The 22,212-nt window shown below is 41.1% G+C and overlaps 1 protein-coding gene and 29 non-coding genes across 32 annotated transcripts in view; all 30 read right to left on the bottom strand.

The window, feature by feature from the left end:
- Positions 1–22,212, bottom strand: part of opn8c (opsin 8, group member c) — a 136,161-nt gene that overhangs the window by 65,841 nt on the left and 48,108 nt on the right. The window lies entirely within an intron of this gene.
- trnal-caa (transfer RNA leucine (anticodon CAA)) lies at positions 105–216 on the bottom strand. Its single transcript has 2 exons — positions 179–216; positions 105–150 (listed from the first exon to the last, which is right to left on the bottom strand). It is a non-coding gene; the product is annotated as a tRNA-Leu (tRNA).
- On the bottom strand, positions 782–893 carry trnal-caa (transfer RNA leucine (anticodon CAA)). Its single transcript has 2 exons — positions 856–893; positions 782–827 (listed from the first exon to the last, which is right to left on the bottom strand). It is a non-coding gene; the product is annotated as a tRNA-Leu (tRNA).
- Positions 1,012–1,123, bottom strand: trnal-caa (transfer RNA leucine (anticodon CAA)). The gene is made up of 2 exons: positions 1,086–1,123; positions 1,012–1,057 (listed from the first exon to the last, which is right to left on the bottom strand). It is a non-coding gene; the product is annotated as a tRNA-Leu (tRNA).
- On the bottom strand, positions 1,916–2,027 carry trnal-caa (transfer RNA leucine (anticodon CAA)). The gene is made up of 2 exons: positions 1,990–2,027; positions 1,916–1,961 (listed from the first exon to the last, which is right to left on the bottom strand). It is a non-coding gene; the product is annotated as a tRNA-Leu (tRNA).
- Positions 2,824–2,935, bottom strand: trnal-caa (transfer RNA leucine (anticodon CAA)). The gene is made up of 2 exons: positions 2,898–2,935; positions 2,824–2,869 (listed from the first exon to the last, which is right to left on the bottom strand). It is a non-coding gene; the product is annotated as a tRNA-Leu (tRNA).
- trnal-caa (transfer RNA leucine (anticodon CAA)) lies at positions 3,274–3,385 on the bottom strand. The gene is made up of 2 exons: positions 3,348–3,385; positions 3,274–3,319 (listed from the first exon to the last, which is right to left on the bottom strand). It is a non-coding gene; the product is annotated as a tRNA-Leu (tRNA).
- trnal-caa (transfer RNA leucine (anticodon CAA)) lies at positions 3,503–3,614 on the bottom strand. Its single transcript has 2 exons — positions 3,577–3,614; positions 3,503–3,548 (listed from the first exon to the last, which is right to left on the bottom strand). It is a non-coding gene; the product is annotated as a tRNA-Leu (tRNA).
- On the bottom strand, positions 4,180–4,291 carry trnal-caa (transfer RNA leucine (anticodon CAA)). The gene is made up of 2 exons: positions 4,254–4,291; positions 4,180–4,225 (listed from the first exon to the last, which is right to left on the bottom strand). It is a non-coding gene; the product is annotated as a tRNA-Leu (tRNA).
- trnal-caa (transfer RNA leucine (anticodon CAA)) lies at positions 5,965–6,076 on the bottom strand. Its single transcript has 2 exons — positions 6,039–6,076; positions 5,965–6,010 (listed from the first exon to the last, which is right to left on the bottom strand). It is a non-coding gene; the product is annotated as a tRNA-Leu (tRNA).
- trnal-caa (transfer RNA leucine (anticodon CAA)) lies at positions 6,194–6,305 on the bottom strand. The gene is made up of 2 exons: positions 6,268–6,305; positions 6,194–6,239 (listed from the first exon to the last, which is right to left on the bottom strand). It is a non-coding gene; the product is annotated as a tRNA-Leu (tRNA).
- Positions 6,616–6,727, bottom strand: trnal-caa (transfer RNA leucine (anticodon CAA)). The gene is made up of 2 exons: positions 6,690–6,727; positions 6,616–6,661 (listed from the first exon to the last, which is right to left on the bottom strand). It is a non-coding gene; the product is annotated as a tRNA-Leu (tRNA).
- On the bottom strand, positions 7,289–7,400 carry trnal-caa (transfer RNA leucine (anticodon CAA)). Its single transcript has 2 exons — positions 7,363–7,400; positions 7,289–7,334 (listed from the first exon to the last, which is right to left on the bottom strand). It is a non-coding gene; the product is annotated as a tRNA-Leu (tRNA).
- Positions 7,519–7,630, bottom strand: trnal-caa (transfer RNA leucine (anticodon CAA)). The gene is made up of 2 exons: positions 7,593–7,630; positions 7,519–7,564 (listed from the first exon to the last, which is right to left on the bottom strand). It is a non-coding gene; the product is annotated as a tRNA-Leu (tRNA).
- On the bottom strand, positions 8,854–8,965 carry trnal-caa (transfer RNA leucine (anticodon CAA)). Its single transcript has 2 exons — positions 8,928–8,965; positions 8,854–8,899 (listed from the first exon to the last, which is right to left on the bottom strand). It is a non-coding gene; the product is annotated as a tRNA-Leu (tRNA).
- Positions 9,083–9,194, bottom strand: trnal-caa (transfer RNA leucine (anticodon CAA)). Its single transcript has 2 exons — positions 9,157–9,194; positions 9,083–9,128 (listed from the first exon to the last, which is right to left on the bottom strand). It is a non-coding gene; the product is annotated as a tRNA-Leu (tRNA).
- On the bottom strand, positions 9,761–9,872 carry trnal-caa (transfer RNA leucine (anticodon CAA)). The gene is made up of 2 exons: positions 9,835–9,872; positions 9,761–9,806 (listed from the first exon to the last, which is right to left on the bottom strand). It is a non-coding gene; the product is annotated as a tRNA-Leu (tRNA).
- trnal-caa (transfer RNA leucine (anticodon CAA)) lies at positions 9,991–10,102 on the bottom strand. The gene is made up of 2 exons: positions 10,065–10,102; positions 9,991–10,036 (listed from the first exon to the last, which is right to left on the bottom strand). It is a non-coding gene; the product is annotated as a tRNA-Leu (tRNA).
- On the bottom strand, positions 10,443–10,554 carry trnal-caa (transfer RNA leucine (anticodon CAA)). Its single transcript has 2 exons — positions 10,517–10,554; positions 10,443–10,488 (listed from the first exon to the last, which is right to left on the bottom strand). It is a non-coding gene; the product is annotated as a tRNA-Leu (tRNA).
- On the bottom strand, positions 11,351–11,462 carry trnal-caa (transfer RNA leucine (anticodon CAA)). Its single transcript has 2 exons — positions 11,425–11,462; positions 11,351–11,396 (listed from the first exon to the last, which is right to left on the bottom strand). It is a non-coding gene; the product is annotated as a tRNA-Leu (tRNA).
- On the bottom strand, positions 11,801–11,912 carry trnal-caa (transfer RNA leucine (anticodon CAA)). The gene is made up of 2 exons: positions 11,875–11,912; positions 11,801–11,846 (listed from the first exon to the last, which is right to left on the bottom strand). It is a non-coding gene; the product is annotated as a tRNA-Leu (tRNA).
- trnal-caa (transfer RNA leucine (anticodon CAA)) lies at positions 12,030–12,141 on the bottom strand. Its single transcript has 2 exons — positions 12,104–12,141; positions 12,030–12,075 (listed from the first exon to the last, which is right to left on the bottom strand). It is a non-coding gene; the product is annotated as a tRNA-Leu (tRNA).
- On the bottom strand, positions 12,937–13,048 carry trnal-caa (transfer RNA leucine (anticodon CAA)). Its single transcript has 2 exons — positions 13,011–13,048; positions 12,937–12,982 (listed from the first exon to the last, which is right to left on the bottom strand). It is a non-coding gene; the product is annotated as a tRNA-Leu (tRNA).
- On the bottom strand, positions 14,542–14,653 carry trnal-caa (transfer RNA leucine (anticodon CAA)). Its single transcript has 2 exons — positions 14,616–14,653; positions 14,542–14,587 (listed from the first exon to the last, which is right to left on the bottom strand). It is a non-coding gene; the product is annotated as a tRNA-Leu (tRNA).
- Positions 14,772–14,883, bottom strand: trnal-caa (transfer RNA leucine (anticodon CAA)). The gene is made up of 2 exons: positions 14,846–14,883; positions 14,772–14,817 (listed from the first exon to the last, which is right to left on the bottom strand). It is a non-coding gene; the product is annotated as a tRNA-Leu (tRNA).
- trnal-caa (transfer RNA leucine (anticodon CAA)) lies at positions 15,424–15,535 on the bottom strand. Its single transcript has 2 exons — positions 15,498–15,535; positions 15,424–15,469 (listed from the first exon to the last, which is right to left on the bottom strand). It is a non-coding gene; the product is annotated as a tRNA-Leu (tRNA).
- On the bottom strand, positions 15,654–15,765 carry trnal-caa (transfer RNA leucine (anticodon CAA)). Its single transcript has 2 exons — positions 15,728–15,765; positions 15,654–15,699 (listed from the first exon to the last, which is right to left on the bottom strand). It is a non-coding gene; the product is annotated as a tRNA-Leu (tRNA).
- On the bottom strand, positions 21,388–21,499 carry trnal-caa (transfer RNA leucine (anticodon CAA)). The gene is made up of 2 exons: positions 21,462–21,499; positions 21,388–21,433 (listed from the first exon to the last, which is right to left on the bottom strand). It is a non-coding gene; the product is annotated as a tRNA-Leu (tRNA).
- trnal-caa (transfer RNA leucine (anticodon CAA)) lies at positions 21,812–21,923 on the bottom strand. The gene is made up of 2 exons: positions 21,886–21,923; positions 21,812–21,857 (listed from the first exon to the last, which is right to left on the bottom strand). It is a non-coding gene; the product is annotated as a tRNA-Leu (tRNA).
- trnal-caa (transfer RNA leucine (anticodon CAA)) lies at positions 22,042–22,153 on the bottom strand. The gene is made up of 2 exons: positions 22,116–22,153; positions 22,042–22,087 (listed from the first exon to the last, which is right to left on the bottom strand). It is a non-coding gene; the product is annotated as a tRNA-Leu (tRNA).

Below are 22,212 nucleotides of genomic sequence, written 5' to 3'. Positions count from 1 at the left end.
TTTGTGAAGCTCAGTCATACCACTGCCCATGGTGGAAAAATACAACAAATAATATGAGATTTATTGCTGTTACATTTATTCAAGTTCTCATTACAAAATATCTTTGTCAGAAGTGGGATTTGAACCCACGCCTCCATTCGGAGACCAGAATTCTCAACAACTGAGAAGGTTGATATCCCTTGAGCCTGGCACCTTAGACCACTCGGCCATCCTGACTCTTTGCACAACCTTTAAGCTCAGTCATATCACTGTCCATGGCGGAAGGAACACAAAAATAATGTGAGATTTATTGCCTTTATCTTAATTCAAGTTCACATTACAAAATCTCTTTTTCAGAAGTGGGATTTGAACCCACGCCTCCATTAGTAGACCAGAATTCTCAACAGCTGAGAAGGCAGATAATCCTTGAGTCTGGCGCGTTAGACCACTCGGCCATCCTGACTCTTTGCACACCCTTTAAGCTCAGTCATATCTCTGTCAATGGCAGAAGGAACACAAAAAGAATGTGAGATTTATTGACTTTATCTTAATTAAAGTTCAGGTTACAAAATCTCTCTGTCAGAAGTGGGATTTGAACCCACGCCTCCATTCGTAGACCAGAATTCTCAACAGCTGAGAAGGCAGATAATCCTTGAGTCTGGCGCGTTAGACCACTCGGCCATCCTGACTCTTTGCACACCCTTTAAGCTCAGTCATATCTCTGTCAATGGCAGAAGGAACACAAAAGAATGTGAGATTTATTGACTTTATCTTAATTAAAGTTCAGATTACAAAATCTCTCTGTCAGAAGTGGGATTTGAACCCACGCCTCCATTCGGAGACCAGAATTCTCAACAACTGAGAAGGTTGATATCCCTTGAGCCTGGCGCCTTAGACCACTCGGCCATCCTGACTCTTTCCACAAATTTTGTGAAGCTCAGTCATACCACTGCCCATGGTGGAAAAAATACAACAAATAATATGAGATTTATTGCTGTTACATTTATTCAAGTTCTCATTACAAAATATCTTTGTCAGAAGTGGGATTTGAACCCACGCCTCCATTCTGAGACCAGAATTCTCAACAACTGAGAAGGTTGATATCCCTTGAGCCTGGCGCCTTAGACCACTCGGCCATCCTGACTCTTTGCACAACCTTTAAGCTCAGTCATATCACTGTCCATGGCGGAAGGAACACAAAAATAATGTGATATTTATTGCCTTTATCTTAATTCAAGTTCACATTACAAAATCTCTTTTTCAGAAGTGGGATTTGAACCCACGCCTCCATTAGTAGACCAGAATTCTCAACAGCTGAGAAGGCAGATAATCCTTGAGTCTGGCGCGTTAGACCACTCGGCCATCCTGACTCTTTGCACAATCTTTAAGCTCAGTCATATCACTGTAAATAGCAGAAGGAACACAAAAATAATGTGAGATTTATTGCCTTTATCTTAATTCAAGTTCACATTACAAAATCTCTTTTTCAGAAGTGGGATTTGAACCCACGCCTCCATTAGTAGACCAGAATTCTCAACAGCTGAGAAGGCAGATAATCCTTGGGTCTGGCGCGTTAGACCACTCGGCCATCCTGACTCTTTGCACAATCTTTAAGCTCAGTCATATCACTGTCAATGGCAGAAGGAACACAAAAAAATGTGAGATTTATTGACTTTTATCTTAATTCAAGTTCACATTACAAAATCTCTTTTTCAGAAGTGGGATTTGAACCCACGCCTCCATTAGTAGACCAGAATTCTCAACAGCTGAGAAGGCAGATAATCCTTGGGTCTGGCGCGTTAGACCACTCGGCCATCCTGACTCTTTGCACACCCTTTAAGCTCAGTCATATCTCTGTCAATGGCAGAAGGAACACAAAAAGAATGTGAGATTTATTGACTTTATCTTAATTAAAGTTCAGGTTACAAAATCTCTCTGTCAGAAGTGGGATTTGAACCCACGCCTCCATTCGTAGACCAGATTTCTCAACAGCTGAGAAGGCAGATAATCCTTGAGTCTGGCGCGTTAGACCACTCGGCCATCCTGACTCTTTGCACAATCTTTAAGCTCAGTCATATCACTGTCAATGGCAGAAGGAACACAAAAATAATGTGAGATTTATTGCCTTTATCTTAATTCAAGTTCACATTACAAAATCTCTTTTTCAGAAGTGGGATTTGAACCCACGCCTCCATTAGTAGACCAGAATTCTCAACAGCTGAGAAGGCAGATAATCCTTGAGTCTGGCGCGTTAGACCACTCGGCCATCCTGACTCTTTGCACACCCTTTAAGCTCAGTCATATCTCTGTCAATGGCAGAAGGAACACAAAAAGAATGTGAGATTTATTGACTTTATCTTAATTAAAGTTCAGGTTACAAAATCTCTCTGTCAGAAGTGGGATTTGAACCCACGCCTCCATTCGTAGACCAGAATTCTCAACAGCTGAGAAGGCAGATAATCCTTGAGTCTGGCGCGTTAGACCACTCGGCCATCCTGACTCTTTGCACACCCTTTAAGCTCAGTCATATCTCTGTCAATGGCAGAAGGAACACAAAAAGAATGTGAGATTTATTGACTTTATCTTAATTAAAGTTCAGATTACAAAATCTCTCTGTCAGAAGTGGGATTTGAACCCACGCCTCCATTCGGAGACCAGAATTCTCAACAACTGAGAAGGTTGATATCCCTTGAGCTTGGCGCCTTAGACCACTCGGCCATCCTGACTCTTTCCACAAATTTTGTGAAGCTCAGTCATACCACTGCCCATGGTGGAAAAAATACAACAAATAATATGAGATTTATTGCTGTTACATTTATTCAAGTTCTCATTACAAAATATCTTTGTCAGAAGTGGGATTTGAACCCACGCCTCCATTCGGAGACCAGAATTCTCAACAACTGAGAAGGTTGATATCCCTTGAGCCTGGCGCCTTAGACCACTCGGCCATCCTGACTCTTTGCACAACCTTTAAGCTCAGTCATATCACTGTCCATGGCGGAAGGAACACAAAAATAATGTGAGATTTATTGCCTTTATCTTAATTCAAGTTCACATTACAAAATCTCTTTTTCAGAAGTGGGATTTGAACCCACGCCTCCATTAGTAGACCAGAATTCTCAACAGCTGAGAAGGCAGATAATCCTTGAGTCTGGCGCGTTAGACCACTCGGCCATCCTGACTCTTTGCACAATCTTTAAGCTCAGTCATATCACTGTCAATGGCAGAAGGAACACAAAAAATGTGAGATTTATTGACTTTATCTTAATTAAAGTTCAAATTACAAAATCTCTTTGTCAGAAGTGGGATTTGAACCCACGCCTCCATTCGGAGACCAGAATTCTCAACAACTGAGAAGGTTGATATCCCTTGAGTCTGGCGCCTTAGACCACTCGGCCATCCTGACTCTTTCCACAAATTTTGTGAAGCTCAGTCATACCACTGCCCATGGTGGAAAAATACAACAAATAATATGAGATTTATTGCTGTTACATTTATTCAAGTTCTCATTACAAAATATCTTTGTCAGAAGTGGGATTTGAACCCACGCCTCCATTCGGAGACCAGAATTCTCAACAACTGAGAAGGTTGATATCCCTTGAGCCTGGCGCCTTAGACCACTCGGCCATCCTGACTCTTTGCACAACCTTTAAGCTCAGTCATATCACTGTCCATGGCGGAAGGAACACAAAAATAATGTGAGATTTATTGCCTTTATCTTAATTCAAGTTCACGTTACAAAATCTCTTTTTCAGAAGTGGGATTTGAACCCACGCCTCCATTAGTAGACCAGAATTCTCAACAGCTGAGAAGGCAGATAATCCTTGAGTCTGGCGTGTTAGACCACTCGGCCATCCTGACTCTTTGCACAATCTTTAAGCTCAGTCATATCACTGTCAATGGCAGAAGGAACACAAAAAAATGTGAGATTTATTGACTTTATCTTAATTAAAGTTCACATTACAAAATCTCTTTGTCAGAAGTGGGATTTGAACCCACGCCTCCATTCGTAGACCAGAATTCTCAACAGCTGAGAAGGCAGATAATCCTTGAGTCTGGCGCGTTAGACCACTCGGCCATCCTGACTCTTTGCACACCCTTTAAGCTCAGTCATATCTCTGTCAATGGCAGAAGGAACACAAAAAGAATGTGAGATTTATTGACTTTATCTTAATTAAAGTTCAGATTACAAAATCTCTCTGTCAGAAGTGGGATTTGAACCCACGCCTCCATTCGGAGACCAGAATTCTCAACAACTGAGAAGGTTGATATCCCTTGAGCCTGGCGCCTTAGACCACTCGGCCATCCTGACTCTTTGCACAACCTTTAAGCTCAGTCATATCACTGTCCATGGCGGAAGGAACACAAAAATAATGTGAGATTTATTCCCTTTATCTTAATTCAAGTTCACATTACAAAATCTCTTTTTCAGAAGTGGGATTTGAACCCACTGCTCCATTCGTAGACCAGAATTCTCAACAACTGAGAAGGTTGATATCCCTTGAGTCTGGCGCCTTAGACCACTCGGCCATCCTGACTCTTTGCACAACCTTTAAGGCGGGCATACACTGTGCGAATTTCGTCCGATTTTGAGCCGAATTCTGACTCGTGCGACTCTTTTTCGGGTCAGGACGATTTTCAGCTTTGTCGTGCGTCGTTTGTCGTGCAGTGTTCGTGCAGTGTACAAGGGGAAACGAGAGGCAATTGGCATGTCAGAAATTTTGGTCGCTCCTCGTGACTATATCGCACAGTTGAAGCAGAGCTACGAACCGATCGCCCTAAACTCAGTGTTTTTTTCCCTCACTGCGCCTGCGCGAAAACAGAAGTTTAAGCATTTCAATCTTAAAAAAAAAAAAACGAACAGAGGGAAGTCTTTAAGTTCTGTAGTTCAAACTAGCTACAAATTACTGTTGCTTATCTACAGTTTGTCCAGTTATTACCCACGTCTTCCAAGCTGCGATGTAGCACCGTGCCTCTTTTATTAATTTGTCAAAAAATGTTTTTGAAATAAACCTGTTTTTAATTTTCATTGATGACTAATTATTCCAGTGTTCGGACATATTATAGACGGTTAACATAATGATATGCCTATAATTCATTGTAATCGGCCTAAATGTTAAGACAATTTTCAATTAGGATCCTCATTGAAAATTGTCTAAAACATTTAGGTAGATTACAATGAATTATAGGCATATAATTATATTATTATTATTTTATTATTCCTCGAGGAGTAGGCTTCTATTTAATATTTTATTATCCTCAGCGCGCATTGCGGTGATGTGCTGTGAAATTATTGCGTGGCAAATTAATTATAATAGCAGATCAATTTAATAATAAAATTAGCCTTCCCTAATACAATAATACTAATAACAATTTAATACATAAATTGGAAGTGCTAAATCATCTTGATAGCTGATAATTGTTTTGACAATATCTCTGGATAGGCTATATGATATCGTCTACCAACCCAACACGGGGGGTTATCGCACATATTTCACACGTATAGTGTGAGCAGTCAAGTCGCAGCTCGACGTTCGGACCGTATAGTGTGAGCACATAAATCCTGAGCTTTGGCTTTACATCGCATGCGATTTACTCATTCAGTGGGAGTAGGTACCTTGCTGAAATCGCACAGACATCGCACAGTGTATGCCCGCCTTTAAGCTCAGTCATATCACTGTCCATGGCGGAAGGAACACAAAAATAATGTGAGATTTATTGCCTTTATCTTAATTCAAGTTCACATTACAAAATCTCTTTTTCAGAAGTGAGATTTAAACCCACGCCTCCATTCGTAGACCAGAATTCTCAACAGCTGAGAAGGCAGATAATCCTTGAGTCTGGCGCGTTAGAACACTCGGCCATCCTGACTCTTTGCACAACCTTTAAGCTCAGTCATATCACTGTCAATGGCAGAAGGAACACAAAAAGAATGTGAGATTTATTGACTTTATCTTAATTAAAGTTCACATTACAAAATCTCCCTGTCAGAAGTGGGATTTGAACCCACGCCTCCATTCGGAGACCAGAATTCTCAACAACTGAGAAGGTTGATATCCCTTGAGTCTGGCGCCTTAGACCACTCGGCCATCCTGACTCTTTCCACAAATTTTGTGAAGCTCAGTCATACCACTGCCCATGGTGGAAAAATACAACAAATAATATGAGATTTATTGCTGTTACATTTATTCAAGTTCTCATTACAAAATCTCTTTGTCAGAAGTGGGATTTGAACCCACGCCTCCATTCGGAGACCAGAATTCTCAACAACTGAGAAGGTTGATATCCCTTGAGTCTGGCGCCTTAGACCACTCGGCCATCCTGACACTAACAACCACCTCTGTTAAGCTCAGTCATATCACAGCCCATGGTGGAAAAAATACAACAAATAATATGAGATTTATTGCTCTTATGTTTATTCATGTTCTCATTACAAAATTTCTCTGTCAGCATTGGGATTTGAACCCACGCCTCCATTCGTAGACCAGAATTCTCAACAGCTGAGAAGGCAGATAATCCTTGAATCTGGCGCATAAGCTCAGTCATGTCACAGCCCATGGTGGAAAGAATACAACAAATAATATGTAAACAACAAATAATATTATCTTAATTAAAGTTCACATTACAAAATCTCTCTGGCAGAAGTGGGATTTGAACCCACGCCTCCATTCGGAGACCAGAATTCTCAACAACTGAGAAGGTTGATATCCCTTGAGCCTGGCGCCTTAGACCACTCGGCCATCCTGACTCTTTGCACAGCCTTTAAGCTCAGTCATATCACTGTCCATGGCGGAAGGAACACAAAAATAATGTGAGATTTATTGCCTTTATCTTAATTCAAGTTCACATTACAAAATCTCTTTTTCAGAAGTGGGATTTGAACCCACGCCTCCATTCGTAGACCAGAATTCTCAACAGCTGAGAAGGCAGATAATCCTTGAGTCTGGCGCGTTAGACCACTCGGCCATCCTGACTCTTTGCACAATCTTTAAGCTCAGTCATATCACTGTCAATGGCAGAAGGAACACAAAAAAATGTGAGATTTATTGACTTTATCTTAATTAAAGTTCACATTACAAAATCTCTTTATCAAGGGATTTGAACCCACGCCTCCATTCGTAGACCAGAATTCTCAACAGCTGAGAAGGCAGATAATCCTTGAGTCTGGCACGTTAGACCACTCGGCCATCCTGACTCTTTGCACAACCTTTAAGCTCAGTCATATCATTGTCAATGGCAGAAGGAACACAAAAAGAATGTGAGATTTATTGACTTTATCTTAATTAAAGTTCACATTACAAAATCACTCTGTCAGAAGTGGGATTTGAACCCACGCCTCCATTCGGAGACCAGAATTCTCAACAACTGAGAAGGTTGATATCCCTTGAGTCTGGCGCCTTAGACCACTCGGCCATCCTGACTCTTTCCACAAATTTTGTGAAGCTCAGTCATACCACTGCCCATGGTGGAAAAAATACAACAAATAATATGAGATTTATTGCTGTTACATTTATTCAAGTTCTCATTACAAAATCTCTTTGTCAGAAGTGGGATTTGAACCCACGCCTCCATTCGGAGACCAGAATTCTCAACAACTGAGTAGGTTGATATCCCTTGAGTCTGGCGCCTTAGACCACTCGGCCATCCTGACTCTTTGCACAACCTTTAAGCTCAGTCATATCACTGTCCATGGCGGAAGGAACACAAAAATAATGTGAGATTTATTGCCTTTATCTTAATTCAAGTTCACATTAAAAAAACTCTTTTTCAGAAGTGGGATTTGAACCCACGGCTCCATTCGTAGACCAGAATTCTCAACAACTGAGAAGGTTGATATCCCTTGAGTCTGGCGCCTTAGACCACTCTGCCATCCTGACTCTTTGCACAACCTTTAAGGCGGGCATACACTGTGCGAATTTCGTCCGATTTTGAGCCGAATTCTGACTCGTGCGACTCTTTTTCGGGTCGGGACGATTTTCAGCTTTGTCGTGCGTCGTTTGTCGTGCAGTGTTCATGCAGTGTACAAGGGGAAACGAGAGGCGATTAACCTCTCCCGATCGGCAATCGGATGGTCGGATGAATTTCAGGCATGTCAGAAATTTTGGTCGCTCCTCGTGACTATATCGCACAGTTGAAGCAGAGCTACGAACCGATCGCCCTAAACTCAGTGATTTTTTCCCTCACTGCGCCTGCGCGAAAACAGAAGTTTAAGCATTTCAATCTTAAAAAAAAAAAAAACGAACAGAGGGAAGTCTTTAAGTTCTGTAGTTCAAACTAGCTACAAATTACTGTTGCTTATCTACAGTTTGTCCAGTTATTACCCACGTCTTCCAAGCTGCGATGTAGCACCGTGCCTCTTTTATTAATTTGTCAAAAAATGTTTTTGAAATAAACCTGTTTTTAATTTTCATTGATGACTAATTATTCCAGTGTTCGGACATATTATAGACGGTTTACATAATGATATGCCTATAATTCATTGTAATCGGCCTAAATGTTAAGACAATTTTCAATTAATTTTCATCCTGACTCTTTGCACAACCTTTAAGCTCAGTCATATCACTGTCCATGGCGGAAGGAACACAAAAATAATGTGAGATTTATTGCCTTTATCTTAATTCAAGTTCACATTACAAAATCTCTTTTTCAGAAGTGGGATTTGAACCCACGCCTCCATTAGTAGACCAGAATTCTCAACAGCTGAGAAGGCAGATAATCCTTGAGTCTGTCTGGCGCGTTAGACCACTCGGCCATCCTGACTCTTTGCACAATCTTTAAGCTCAGTCATATCACTATCAATGGCAGAAGGAACACAAAAAGAATGTGAGATTTATTGACTTTATCTTAATTAAAGTTCAAATTACAAAATCTCTTTGTCAGAAGTGGGATTTGAACCCACGCCTCCATTCGGAGACCAGAATTCTCAACAACTGAGAAGGTTGATATCCCTTGAGTCTGGCGCCTTAGACCACTCGGCCATCCTGACTCTTTCCACAAATTTTGTGAAGCTCAGTCATACCACTGCCCATGGTGGAAAAATACAACAAATAATATGAGATTTATTGCTGTTACATTTATTCAAGTTCTCATTACAAAATATCTTTGTCAGAAGTGGGATTTGAACCCACGCCTCCATTCGGAGACCAGAATTCTCAACAACTGAGAAGGTTGATATCCCTTGAGCCTGGCACCTTAGACCACTCGGCCATCCTGACTCTTTGCACAACCTTTAAGCTCAGTCATATCACTGTCCATGGCGGAAGGAACACAAAAATAATGTGAGATTTATTGCCTTTATCTTAATTCAAGTTCACATTACAAAATCTCTTTTTCAGAAGTGGGATTTGAACCCACGCCTCCATTAGTAGACCAGAATTCTCAACAGCTGAGAAGGCAGATAATCCTTGAGTCTGGCGCGTTAGACCACTCGGCCATCCTGACTCTTTGCACACCCTTTAAGCTCAGTCATATCTCTGTCAATGGCAGAAGGAACACAAAAAGAATGTGAGATTTATTGACTTTATCTTAATTAAAGTTCAGGTTACAAAATCTCTCTGTCAGAAGTGGGATTTGAACCCACGCCTCCATTCGTAGACCAGAATTCTCAACAGCTGAGAAGGCAGATAATCCTTGAGTCTGGCGCGTTAGACCACTCGGCCATCCTGACTCTTTGCACACCCTTTAAGCTCAGTCATATCTCTGTCAATGGCAGAAGGAACACAAAAAGAATGTGAGATTTATTGACTTTATCTTAATTAAAGTTCAGATTACAAAATCTCTCTGTCAGAAGTGGGATTTGAACCCACGCCTCCATTCGGAGACCAGAATTCTCAACAACTGAGAAGGTTGATATCCCTTGAGCCTGGCGCCTTAGACCACTCGGCCATCCTGACTCTTTCCACAAATTTTGTGAAGCTCAGTCATACCACTGCCCATGGTGGAAAAAATACAACAAATAATATGAGATTTATTGCTGTTACATTTATTCAAGTTCTCATTACAAAATATCTTTGTCAGAAGTGGGATTTGAACCCACGCCTCCATTCGGAGACCAGAATTCTCAACAACTGAGAAGGTTGATATCCCTTGAGCCTGGCGCCTTAGACCACTCGGCCATCCTGACTCTTTGCACAACCTTTAAGCTCAGTCATATCACTGTCCATGGCGGAAGGAACACAAAAATAATGTGATATTTATTGCCTTTATCTTAATTCAAGTTCACATTACAAAATCTCTTTTTCAGAAGTGGGATTTGAACCCACGCCTCCATTAGTAGACCAGAATTCTCAACAGCTGAGAAGGCAGATAATCCTTGGGTCTGGCGCGTTAGACCACTCGGCCATCCTGACTCTTTGCACACCCTTTAAGCTCAGTCATATCTCTGTCAATGGCAGAAGGAACACAAAAAGAATGTGAGATTTATTGACTTTATCTTAATTAAAGTTCAGGTTACAAAATCTCTCTGTCAGAAGTGGGATTTGAACCCACGCCTCCATTCGTAGACCAGATTTCTCAACAGCTGAGAAGGCAGATAATCCTTGAGTCTGGCGCGTTAGACCACTCGGCCATCCTGACTCTTTGCACAATCTTTAAGCTCAGTCATATCACTGTCAATGGCAGAAGGAACACAAAAATAATGTGAGATTTATTGCCTTTATCTTAATTCAAGTTCACATTACAAAATCTCTTTTTCAGAAGTGGGATTTGAACCCACGCCTCCATTAGTAGACCAGAATTCTCAACAGCTGAGAAGGCAGATAATCCTTGAGTCTGGCGCGTTAGACCACTCGGCCATCCTGACTCTTTGCACACCCTTTAAGCTCAGTCATATCTCTGTCAATGGCAGAAGGAACACAAAAAGAATGTGAGATTTATTGACTTTATCTTAATTAAAGTTCAGGTTACAAAATCTCTCTGTCAGAAGTGGGATTTGAACCCACGCCTCCATTCGTAGACCAGAATTCTCAACAGCTGAGAAGGCAGATAATCCTTGAGTCTGGCGCGTTAGACCACTCGGCCATCCTGACTCTTTGCACACCCTTTAAGCTCAGTCATATCTCTGTCAATGGCAGAAGGAACACAAAAAGAATGTGAGATTTATTGACTTTATCTTAATTAAAGTTCAGATTACAAAATCTCTCTGTCAGAAGTGGGATTTGAACCCACGCCTCCATTCGGAGACCAGAATTCTCAACAACTGAGAAGGTTGATATCCCTTGAGCTTGGCGCCTTAGACCACTCGGCCATCCTGACTCTTTCCACAAATTTTGTGAAGCTCAGTCATACCACTGCCCATGGTGGAAAAAATACAACAAATAATATGAGATTTATTGCTGTTACATTTATTCAAGTTCTCATTACAAAATATCTTTGTCAGAAGTGGGATTTGAACCCACGCCTCCATTCGGAGACCAGAATTCTCAACAACTGAGAAGGTTGATATCCCTTGAGCCTGGCGCCTTAGACCACTCGGCCATCCTGACTCTTTGCACAAGCTTTAAGCTCAGTCATATCACTGTCCATGGCGGAAGGAACACAAAAATAATGTGAGATTTATTGCCTTTATCTTAATTCAAGTTCACATTACAAAATCTCTTTTTCAGAAGTGGGATTTGAACCCACGCCTCCATTAGTAGACCAGAATTCTCAACAGCTGAGAAGGCAGATAATCCTTGAGTCTGGCGCGTTAGACCACTCGGCCATCCTGACTCTTTGCACAATCTTTAAGCTCAGTCATATCACTGTCAATGGCAGAAGGAACACAAAAAATGTGAGATTTATTGACTTTATCTTAATTAAAGTTCAAATTACAAAATCTCTTTGTCAGAAGTGGGATTTGAACCCACGCCTCCATTCGGAGACCAGAATTCTCAACAACTGAGAAGGTTGATATCCCTTGAGTCTGGCGCCTTAGACCACTCGGCCATCCTGACTCTTTCCACAAATTTTGTGAAGCTCAGTCATACCACTGCCCATGGTGGAAAAATACAACAAATAATATGAGATTTATTGCTGTTACATTTATTCAAGTTCTCATTACAAAATATCTTTGTCAGAAGTGGGATTTGAACCCACGCCTCCATTCGGAGACCAGAATTCTCAACAACTGAGAAGGTTGATATCCCTTGAGTCGGGCGCCTTAGACCACTCGGCCATCCTGACACCAAGAACTACCTCTGTTAAGCTCAGTCATATCCCAGCCCATGGTGGAAAAAATACAACAAATAATATGAGATTTATTGCTGTTATGTTTATTCATGTTCTCATTACAAAATTTCTCTGTCAGCATTGGGATTTGAACCCACGCCTCCATTCGTAGACCAGAATTCTCAACAGCTGAGAAGGCAGATAATCCTTGAGTCTGGCGCGTTAGACCACTCGGCCATCCTTACTCTTTGCACAATCTTTAAGCTCAGTCATATCACTGTCCATGGCGGAAGGAACACAAAAATAATGTGAGATTTATTGCCTTTATCTTAATTCAAGTTCACATTACAAAATCTCTTTTTCAGAAGTGGGATTTGAACCCAAGCCTCCATTCGTAGACCAGAATTCTCAACAGCTGAGAAGGCAGATAATCCTTGAGTCTGGCGCGTTAGACCACTCGGCCATCCTTACTCTTTGCACAGCCTTTAAGCTCAGTCATATCACTGTCCATGGCGGAAGGAACACAAAAATAATGTGAGATTTATTCCCTTTATCTTAATTCAAGTTCACATTACAAAATCTCTTTTTCAGAAGTGGGATTTGAACCCACGCCTCCATTCGTAGACCAGAATTCTCAACAGCTGAGAAGGCAGATAATCCTTGAGTCTGGCGCGTTAGACCACTCGGCCATCCTGACTCTTTGCACAATCTTTAAGCTCAGTCATATCACTGTCAATGGCAGAAGGAACACCAAAAAATTTGAGATTTATTGACTTTATCTTAATTAAAGTTCACATTACAAAATCTCTTTGTCAGAAGTGGGATTTGAACCCACGCCTCCATTCGTAGACCAGAATTCTCAACAACTGAGAAGGTTGATATCCCTTGAGTCTGGCGCCTTAGACCACTCAGCCATCCTGACTCTTTGCACAACCTTTAAGGCGGGCATACACTGTGCGAATTTCGTCCGATTTTGAGCCGAATTCTGACTCGTGCGACTCTTTTTCGGGTCGGGACGATTTTCAGCTTTGTCGTGCGTCGTTTGTCGTGCAGTGTTCGTGCAGTGTACAAGGGGAAACGAGAGGCGATTAACCTCTCCCGATCGGCAATTGGATGGTCGGATGAATTTCTGGCATGTCAGAAATTTTGGTCGCTCCTCGTGACTATATCGCACAGTTGAAGCAGAGCTACGAACCGATCGCCCTAAACTCAGTGTTTTTTTCCCTCACTGCGCCTGCGCGAAAACAGAAGTTTAAGCATTTCAATCTGAAAAAAAAAAAAAAAAAACGAACAGAGGGAAGTCTTTAAGTTCTGTAGTTCAAACTAGCTACAAATTACTGTTGCTTATCTACAGTTTGTCCAGTTATTACCCACGTCTTCCAAGCTGCGATGTAGCACCGTGCCTCTTTTATTAATTTGTCAAAAAATGTTTTTGAAATAAACCTGTTTTTAATTTTCATTGATGACTAATTATTCCAGTGTTCGGACATATTATAGACGGTTAACATAATGATATGCCTATAATTCATTGTAATCGGCCTAATAATTAAGACAATTTTCAATTAGGATCCTCATTGAAAATTGTCTAAAACATTTAGGTAGATTACAATGAATTATAGGCATATAATTATATTATTATTATTTTATTATTCCTCGAGGAGTAGGCTTCTATTTAATATTTTATTATCCTCAGCGCGCATTGCGGTGATGTGCTGTGAAATTATTGCGTGGCAAATTAATTATAATAGCAGATCAATTTAATAATAAAATTAGCCTTCCCTAATACAATAATACTAATAACAATTTAATACATAAATTGGAAGTGCTAAATCATCTTGATAGCTGATAATTGTTTTGACAATATCTCTGGATAGGCTATATGATATCGTCTACCAACCCAACACGGGGGGTTATCGCACATATTTCACACGTATAGTGTGAGCAGTCAAGTCGCAGCTCGACGTTCGGACCGTATAGTGTGAGCACATAAATCCTGAGCTTTGGCTTTACATCGCATGCGATTTACTCGTTCAGTGTGAGTAGGTACCTTGCTGAAATCGCACAGACATCGCACAGTGTATGCCCGCCTTTAAGCTCAGTCATATCACTGTCCATGGCGGAAGGAACACAAAAATAATGTGAGATTTATTGCCTTTATCTTAATTCAAGTTCACATTACAAAATCTCTTTTTCAGAAGTGGGATTTGAACCCACGCCTCCATTCGTAGACCAGAATTCTCAACAGCTGAAAAGGCAGATAATCCTTGAGTCTGGCGCGTTAGACCACTCGGCCATCCTGACTCTTTGCACAACCTTTAAGCTCAGTCATATCACTGTCAATGGCAGAAGGAACACAAAAAGAATGTGAGATTTATTGACTTTATCTTAATTAAAGTTCACATTACAAAATCTCTCTGTCAGAAGTGGGATTTGAACCCACGCCTACATTCGGATACCAGAATTCTCAACAACTGAGAAGGTTGATATCCCTTGAGTCTGGCGCCTTAGACCACTCGGCCATCCTGACTCTTTCCACAAATTTTGTGAAGCTCAGCCATACCACTGCCCATGGTGGAAAAAATACAACAAATAATATGAGATTTATTGCTGTTACATTTATTCAAGTTCTCATTACAAAATCTCTTTGTCAGAAGTGGGATTTGAACCCACGCCTCCATTCGGAGACCAGAATTCTCAACAACTGAGAAGGTTGATATCCCTTGAGTCTGGCGCCTTAGACCACTCGGCCATCCTGACACTAACAACTACCTCTGTTAAGTTCAGTCATATCACAGCCCATGGTGGAAAAAATACAACAAATAATATGAGATTTATTGCTGTTATGTTTATTCATGTTCTCATTACAAAATTTCTCTGTCAGCATTGGGATTTGAACCCACACCTCCATTCGTAGACCAGAATTCTCAACAGCTGAGAAGGCAGATAATCCTTGAGTCTGGCGCCTTAGACCACTCGGCCATCCTGACACTAACAACTACCTCTGTTTAGCTCAGTCATATCACAGCCCATGGTGGAAAAAATACAACAAATAATATGAGATTTATTGCTGTTATGTTTATTCATGTTCTCATTACAAAATTTCTCTGTCAGCATTGGGATTTGAACCCACGCCTCCATTCGTAGACCAGAATTCTCAACAGCTGAGAAGGCATATAATCCTTGAGTCTGGTGCGTAAGCTCAGTCATATCACAGCCCATGGTGGAAAGAATACAACAAATAATATGTAAACAACAAATAATATTATCTTAATTAAAGTTCACATTACAAAATCGCTCTGTCAGAAGTGGGATTTGAACCCACGCCTCCATTCGGAGACCAGAATTCTCAACAACTGAGAAGGTTGATATCCCTTGAGTCTGGCGCCTTAGACCACTCGGCCATCCTGACTCTTTCCACAAATTTTGTGAAGCTCAGCCATACCACTGCCCATGGTGGAAAAAATACAACAAATAATATGAGATTTATTGCTGTTACATTTATTCAAGTTCTCATTACAAAATCTCTTTGTCAGAAGTGGGATTTGAACCCACGCCTCCATTCGGAGACCAGAATTCTCAACAACTGAGAAGGTTGATATCCCTTGAGTCTGGCGCCTTAGACCACTCGGCCATCCTGACTCTTGCCACAAATTTTGTCAAGCTCAGCCATACCACTGCCCATGGTGGAAAAGATACAACAAATAATATGAGATTTATTGCTGTTATGTTTATTCATGTTCTCATTACAAAATTTCTCTGTCAGCATTGGGATTTGAACCCACGCCTCCATTCGTAGACCAGAATTCTCAACAGCTGAGAAGGCATATAATCCTTGAGTCTGGTGCGTAAGCTCAGTCGCAGCTCGACGTTCGGACCGTATAGTGTGAGCACATAAATCCTGAGCTTTGGCTTTACATCGCATGCGATTTACTCGTTCAGTGTGAGTAGGTACCTTGCTGAAATCGCACAGACATCGCACAGTGTATGCCCGCCTTTAAGCTCAGTCATATCACTGTCCATGGCGGAAGGAACACAAAAATAATGTGAGATTTATTGCCTTTATCTTAATTCAAGTTCACATTACAAAATCTCTTTTTCAGAAGTGAGATTTGAACCCACGCCTCCATTCGTAGACCAGAATTCTCAACAGCTGAGAAGGCAGATAATCCTTGAGTCTGGCGCGTTAGAACACTCGGCCATCCTGACTCTTTGCACAACCTTTAAGCTCAGTCATATCACTGTCAATGGCAGAAGGAACACAAAAAGAATGTGAGATTTATTGACTTTATCTTAATTAAAGTTCAGATTACAAAATCTCCCTGTCAGAAGTGGGATTTGAACCCACGCCTCCATTCGGAGACCAGAATTCTCAACAACTGAGAAGGTTGATATCCCTTGAGTCTGGCGCCTTAATTCAAATTTCAATTCAATTCAAATTTATTTGTATAGCGCTTTTCACAATACACATTGTCTCAAAGCAGCTTTACAGAAATTGCATTTCGGAAATGTACATAGAAAAATACAGTTAGTTAATCAAGTATTAATTTATGGCATAACATATCGCCGGCGTCGAGTCGTCTCTTCACAGGCGTCGAGTCGTCTCTTCACAGGCGTTGGGGGATCTGAAGTCTCCGTGAGAGGCTGGATACAAACTGGAGCTGACGAACGCTATTTACCTCGGGACTAGCGTCCCGAGATAACAGCAGAAAGGCAGATGGGAAATAATTAGCATAGCTGATGTTCATAATGTTAATGCATTCGAACTGATTCAGCAGTAGTATCAAAGGTTAAGCATTAAGTGAATGCTTGGTTAAAGAGATGCGTCTTTAATCTAGTTTTAAACAGGGACAGCGAGTCTGAGTCTCGTACAATATCAGGAAGGCTATTCCAGAGTTTAGGAGCTAAATGCGAGAACGCCCTCCCTCCTTTAGTGGACTTAGATATCCTAGGAATGACCAGAAGCCTCGAATTTAGTGATCTTAAAGAGCGCGATGGATTGTATGGCGATAGAAGGTCTGTTAAATACACAGGAGCTAAACCATTTAGGGCTTTATAGGTCAGTAGGAATACTTTGTAATTGATACGGAACTTGATAGGTAACCAGTGTAGAGATGATAAAATAAAATAGGTGTTATATGATCATATTTCCTTGATCTAGTAAGAACTCTAGCAGCTGCATTTTGCACTAACTGTAGCTTGTTGATTGAGGAGGCAGGACAGCCAGCTAATAAAGCATTACAGTAATCTAGTCTCGAGGTCATGAATGCATGAACTAACTTTTCTGCATCAGAAACAGATAGCATGTTGCGTAGCTTAGCAATGTTTCTAAGGTGGAAAAAGGCTGTTCTTGTAATATATGAAATATGATTTTCGAAGGTCAAGTTGCGGTCTAGTATAACACCCAGGTCTTTTACTGTAGTGGATAAAGTAACAGGACATCCTTCTAAATTAAAGTTGTATTGTAAGGGATTTTGTGGGTAGTTTTTTGGACCAATAAGTAATACCTCCGTTTTATCTGAATTTAATAGCAGGAAATTACACGTCATCCAGCATTTTATATCATTTAGACACTCTGTCAATTTAGATAAGTTAGTGTTTTCATCTGGTCGTGATGAGATATATAATTGAGTGTCATCAGCATAACAGTGGAAATTAATTCCATGTTTTCTTATAATATTACCAAGTGGCAGCATATATATTGAGAATAGCAGAGGGCCTAACACCGATCCTTGCGGCACTCCATAGTCTACTGACGTTATCTTTGATTTTTCCCCATTTAAACAGACAAAATGGTAACGGTCTGATAAGTACGATCTAAACCAGCTTAATGCCTGTCCCTGAACACCAGTGTAGTTTTGTAGTCGATCCAAGAGTATTTTATGATCGATAGTATCGAACGCAGCACTAAGATCGAGTAGAACTAGTATTGAGATACAGCCTTGGTCAGAAGCTAAAAGTAAATCATTTGTAATTTTAACTAGCGCAGTTTCTGTGCTATGATGCGGTCTGAATCCCAACTGGAATTTTTCATAGATATCATTTTCTTGTAAGAAAGAGCACAATTGAGCGGACACAATTTTTTCTAGTATTTTAGACATAAATGGAAGATTTGAGATGGGTCTGTAATTTGCTAAGTTATTTGGATCTAATTGCGGTTTCTTAATGAGAGGTTTTATTACTGCCAGCTTGAATATTTTTGGAACATGACCTAAAAATAAAGACGAGTTAATAATATTAAGAAGAGGCTCTTCGACCACAGGTAACACTTCTTTCAGTAGTTTAGTGGGTATTGGATCTAATAAACATGTTGTTGGTTTAGATGCAATGATAAGTTTATTTAGCTCTTCCTGTCCTATAGTTGTAAAACGGTGTAGTTGTTCTAGAGGGGCCATAATTGAGGCTGAATCATAAGACATCATAGAGGATTGTATATTTACAATTGTGTTTCGGATGCTTTCTATTTTCTCATTGAAGTAATTCATAAAATCATTACTACTATATTGTAATGGAATATTTTGCTCTGGTGATGTTTGTTTATTTGTTAGTCTAGCCACGGTGTTGAATAAAAACCTTGGATTATTTTGGTTATTTTCTATTAGTTTGCGGAGATGCTCAGCCCTGGCTGCTTTTAGAGCCTTTTTATAACGTGACATACTGTCTTTCCACGCGATTCTAAAGACCTCTAAATTAGTTTGTTTCCATTTACGCTCTAAGTTACGAGTTTCTCTCTTGATTGCATGCGTAGCACTGTTGTACCATGGTGCTTTAGTTTTCTCTCTAACCTTTTTTAATCTAATTGGTGCAACAATATCTAGTGTACTAGAGAACATGGTGCTCAAACTGCTAGTCATTTCCTCTAGTTCATCTGTTTGTTTGGGTGCACTGCGCAGCTGAGATAGATCAGGTAAGCTATTTGAGAATCTATCTATAGTGGTTGGAAGGATTGTTCTGCCTGGTCTATAACGTGGCGCAACATGACAAATTTCAGCAGTACGTATTATACAAGTTACCATGTAATGATCAGTGAGATCATCACTTTGCGGTATAATATTTATATCAGTTGGATTGGTTCCATATGATATAATTAAATCTAGTGTATGATTTAGACGATGAGTGGGACCACTGACGTTTTGCGTGACCCCAAAGGAGTTTAATAAATCTGTAAACGCAGTCCCTAACGCATCATTTGTATTATCTACGTGTATGTTAAAGTCTCCAACAATTATTGCTTTATCGACATTGACCAATAGATCTGAGAGAAAGTATGCAAACTCTTTTAGGAAGTCAGCATAGGGCCCTGGAGGTCTATATAGGGTAGCCAAGGCTAGAGATAATATGGATTTGTTTCTTGCATCTAAGAGCGTAACATTTAGCACAAGTACTTCAAACGAATTAAACCTGTGACCTGTTTTCTGAGTAACATTAAGAATATCTCTATAGATTGTTGCAACACCGCCACCACGACCGATCAGACGGGGCTCATGCTTATAACAGTATCCTGGCGGAGTAGACTCATTTAGACCGAAATAATCATTTGGTTTAAGCCAGGTTTCAGTAAGGCAAAGTACATCGAAACTATTATCTGTGACCATTTCATTTACAATAACCGCCTTAGGTGTGAGCGATCTAATGTTTAGAAGACCTAGCTTTAGAAATTGTTTTTGTTCACTGATATTTAGATTTTCTGGTTTAATTACAATAAGATTTTTGCTAGATCCTACACTAGATTTATTGTTTGGCCTCACTAAGCGAGGAATAGACACAGTTTCTATATAATGTTCTACACTACTTATATCAATTAAGTTGGGACAGCAAAGACTGTGATTTGGACTTTGACTTACTAGTCATATGGTGTGTAACGTCTTGGAGATGTTGTCCGACAGAACAGCCGCTCCGATTCTGCTGGGGTGCAGGCCATCAGCGCGGTAGAGCCTAGGTCGCTCCCAGAACAGATTCCAATTATTTACAAAGAGCAGTTTCTGTTCATTACACCATGACATTAACCATTCATTTAGAGCAAATAATCTACTGAACCTTTCTTGTCCTAGTCGGTACGTGGGAAGCGGTCCAGACACGATGATCGTTGCTTCAGGCGATGTGCTGCGAACCGTCTCGATCAGGCTTCTGTAGTCCTTCTTCAGAACCTCCGTCTGCCGCAGCCTGATGTCGTTCGTCCCCGCGTGTAGGACCACAGCTCCGACGCGCTCGTCACCGTTCAGGATCTCGGGAATCTGTGCAGCGACATCAAGAACACGAGCACCAGGAAAGCAGTGAGTGCGCACCTTACGCTTACCTGAGGTAGCACGGACATGACGGACCATGGAAGTGCCGATGATCACGGCGGTGTCACGTTCCGGCTCGCGAAGAGGGGAGAAGCGGTTCCGGGTGGAGATCTCGAAGACCGGGAGGGGCGGGGAAGTCCTTGGTCTGGTCCTGGCTCGTGTCTTCCGCTGTGGGATCACCCAGTGTCCATGGTGTTGCCTCGGTGCCGGAGTGAATGAAGGCAGAGATGATCGCGTCCTTCTGGGCAGAGAAACGCACGGAGTAGACGAAGTCGGAGTCAAAAAGTTACTAACCACTGACTTGTGAGCATCGGCGCGTGATGTTTCAAGCGTTGATCGCCGATCTCGCAGCTCGGCTTGCTTCACCAGCAGAACGCGGATCTGTTTCTCCACCGACTCCAGCTCCAATCGTACCGAAACCAGCTCGAATGTGTCCTCACCTGCACTCAGAGGTAACGTTAGACACACATCCGATATGTTCGCCATTATAACAGATGAACAGTAAATTAGTAGTGATACTACCAATATCACTACTAATTTAGGACTGAAATGATGGATATAACCCGTATCCTTTCAGTCAAACGGGTGTAAAATGAGAGGGTCGATAGGCGCGAGGCCACGCGTGAAATGCTAGCGGGCTAAAGGCTAGTAGCCGAGATTCGGAAAGTTGGATCTAAGTAGCGATATCAAAGCAATCCGATTGTTTTTTTATAAGGAATAGTGTCGAGGATAAGTTCACATGATATAAAAATAGAAAGTGCTTGTTTATAAATGAGTGGTAAAGAAGAAAATCAGGGATTAATGAATCAATTCGACGGAGCTCCAAACACAAACACAGATCGACCACTCGGCCATCCTGACTCTTTCCACAAATTTTGTCAAGCTCAGCCATACCACTGCCCATGGTGGAAAAAATACAACAAATAATATGAGATTTATTGCTGTTACATTTATTCAAGTTCTCATTACAAAATCTCTTTGTCAGAAGTGGGATTTGAACCCACGCCTCCATTCGGAGACCAGAATTCTCAACAACTGAGAAGGTTGATATCCCTTGAGTCTGGCGCCTTAGACCACTCGGCCATCCTGACACACTCACAACTACCTCTGTTAAGCTCAGTCATATCACAGCCCATGGTGGAAAAAATACAACAAATAATATGAGATTTATTGCTGTTATGTTTATTCATGTTCTCATTACAAAATTTCTCTGTCAGCATTGGGATTTGAACCCACGCCTCCATTCGTAGACCAGAATTCTCAACAGCTGAGAAGGCATTTAATCCTTGAATCTGGTGCGTAAGCTCAGTCATATCACAGCCCATGGTGGAAAGAATACAACAAATAATATGTAAACAACAAATAATATTATCTTAATTAAAGTTCACCTTACAAAATCGCTCTGTCAGAAGTGGGATTTGAACCCACGCCTCCATTCGGAGACCAGAATTCTCAACAACTGAGAAGGTTGATATCCCTTGAGTCTGGCGCCTTAGACCACTCGGCCATCCTGACTCTTTCCACAAATTTTGTGAAGCTCAGTCATACCACTGCCCATGGGGGAAAAAATACAACAAATAATATGAGATTTATTGCTGTTACATTTATTCAAGTTCACATTACAAAAACTCTCTGTCAGAAGTGGGATTTGAACCCACGCCTCCATTCGGAGACCAGAATTCTCAACAACTGAGAAGGTTGATATCCCTTGAGTCTGGCGCCTTAGACCACTCGGCCATCCTGACTCTTTCCACAAATTTTGTGAAGCTCAGCCATACCACTGCCCATGGTGGAAAAAATACAA

This window comes from Siphateles boraxobius, unplaced genomic scaffold (genome assembly GCF_051911475.1).
Source record: "Siphateles boraxobius isolate OS27281-9 unplaced genomic scaffold, OSU_SipBor_1 8, whole genome shotgun sequence".
Classification (NCBI taxonomy): domain Eukaryota; kingdom Metazoa; phylum Chordata; class Actinopteri; order Cypriniformes; family Leuciscidae; genus Siphateles; species Siphateles boraxobius.
This window is presented reverse-complemented; position numbering and strand designations above follow the sequence as displayed.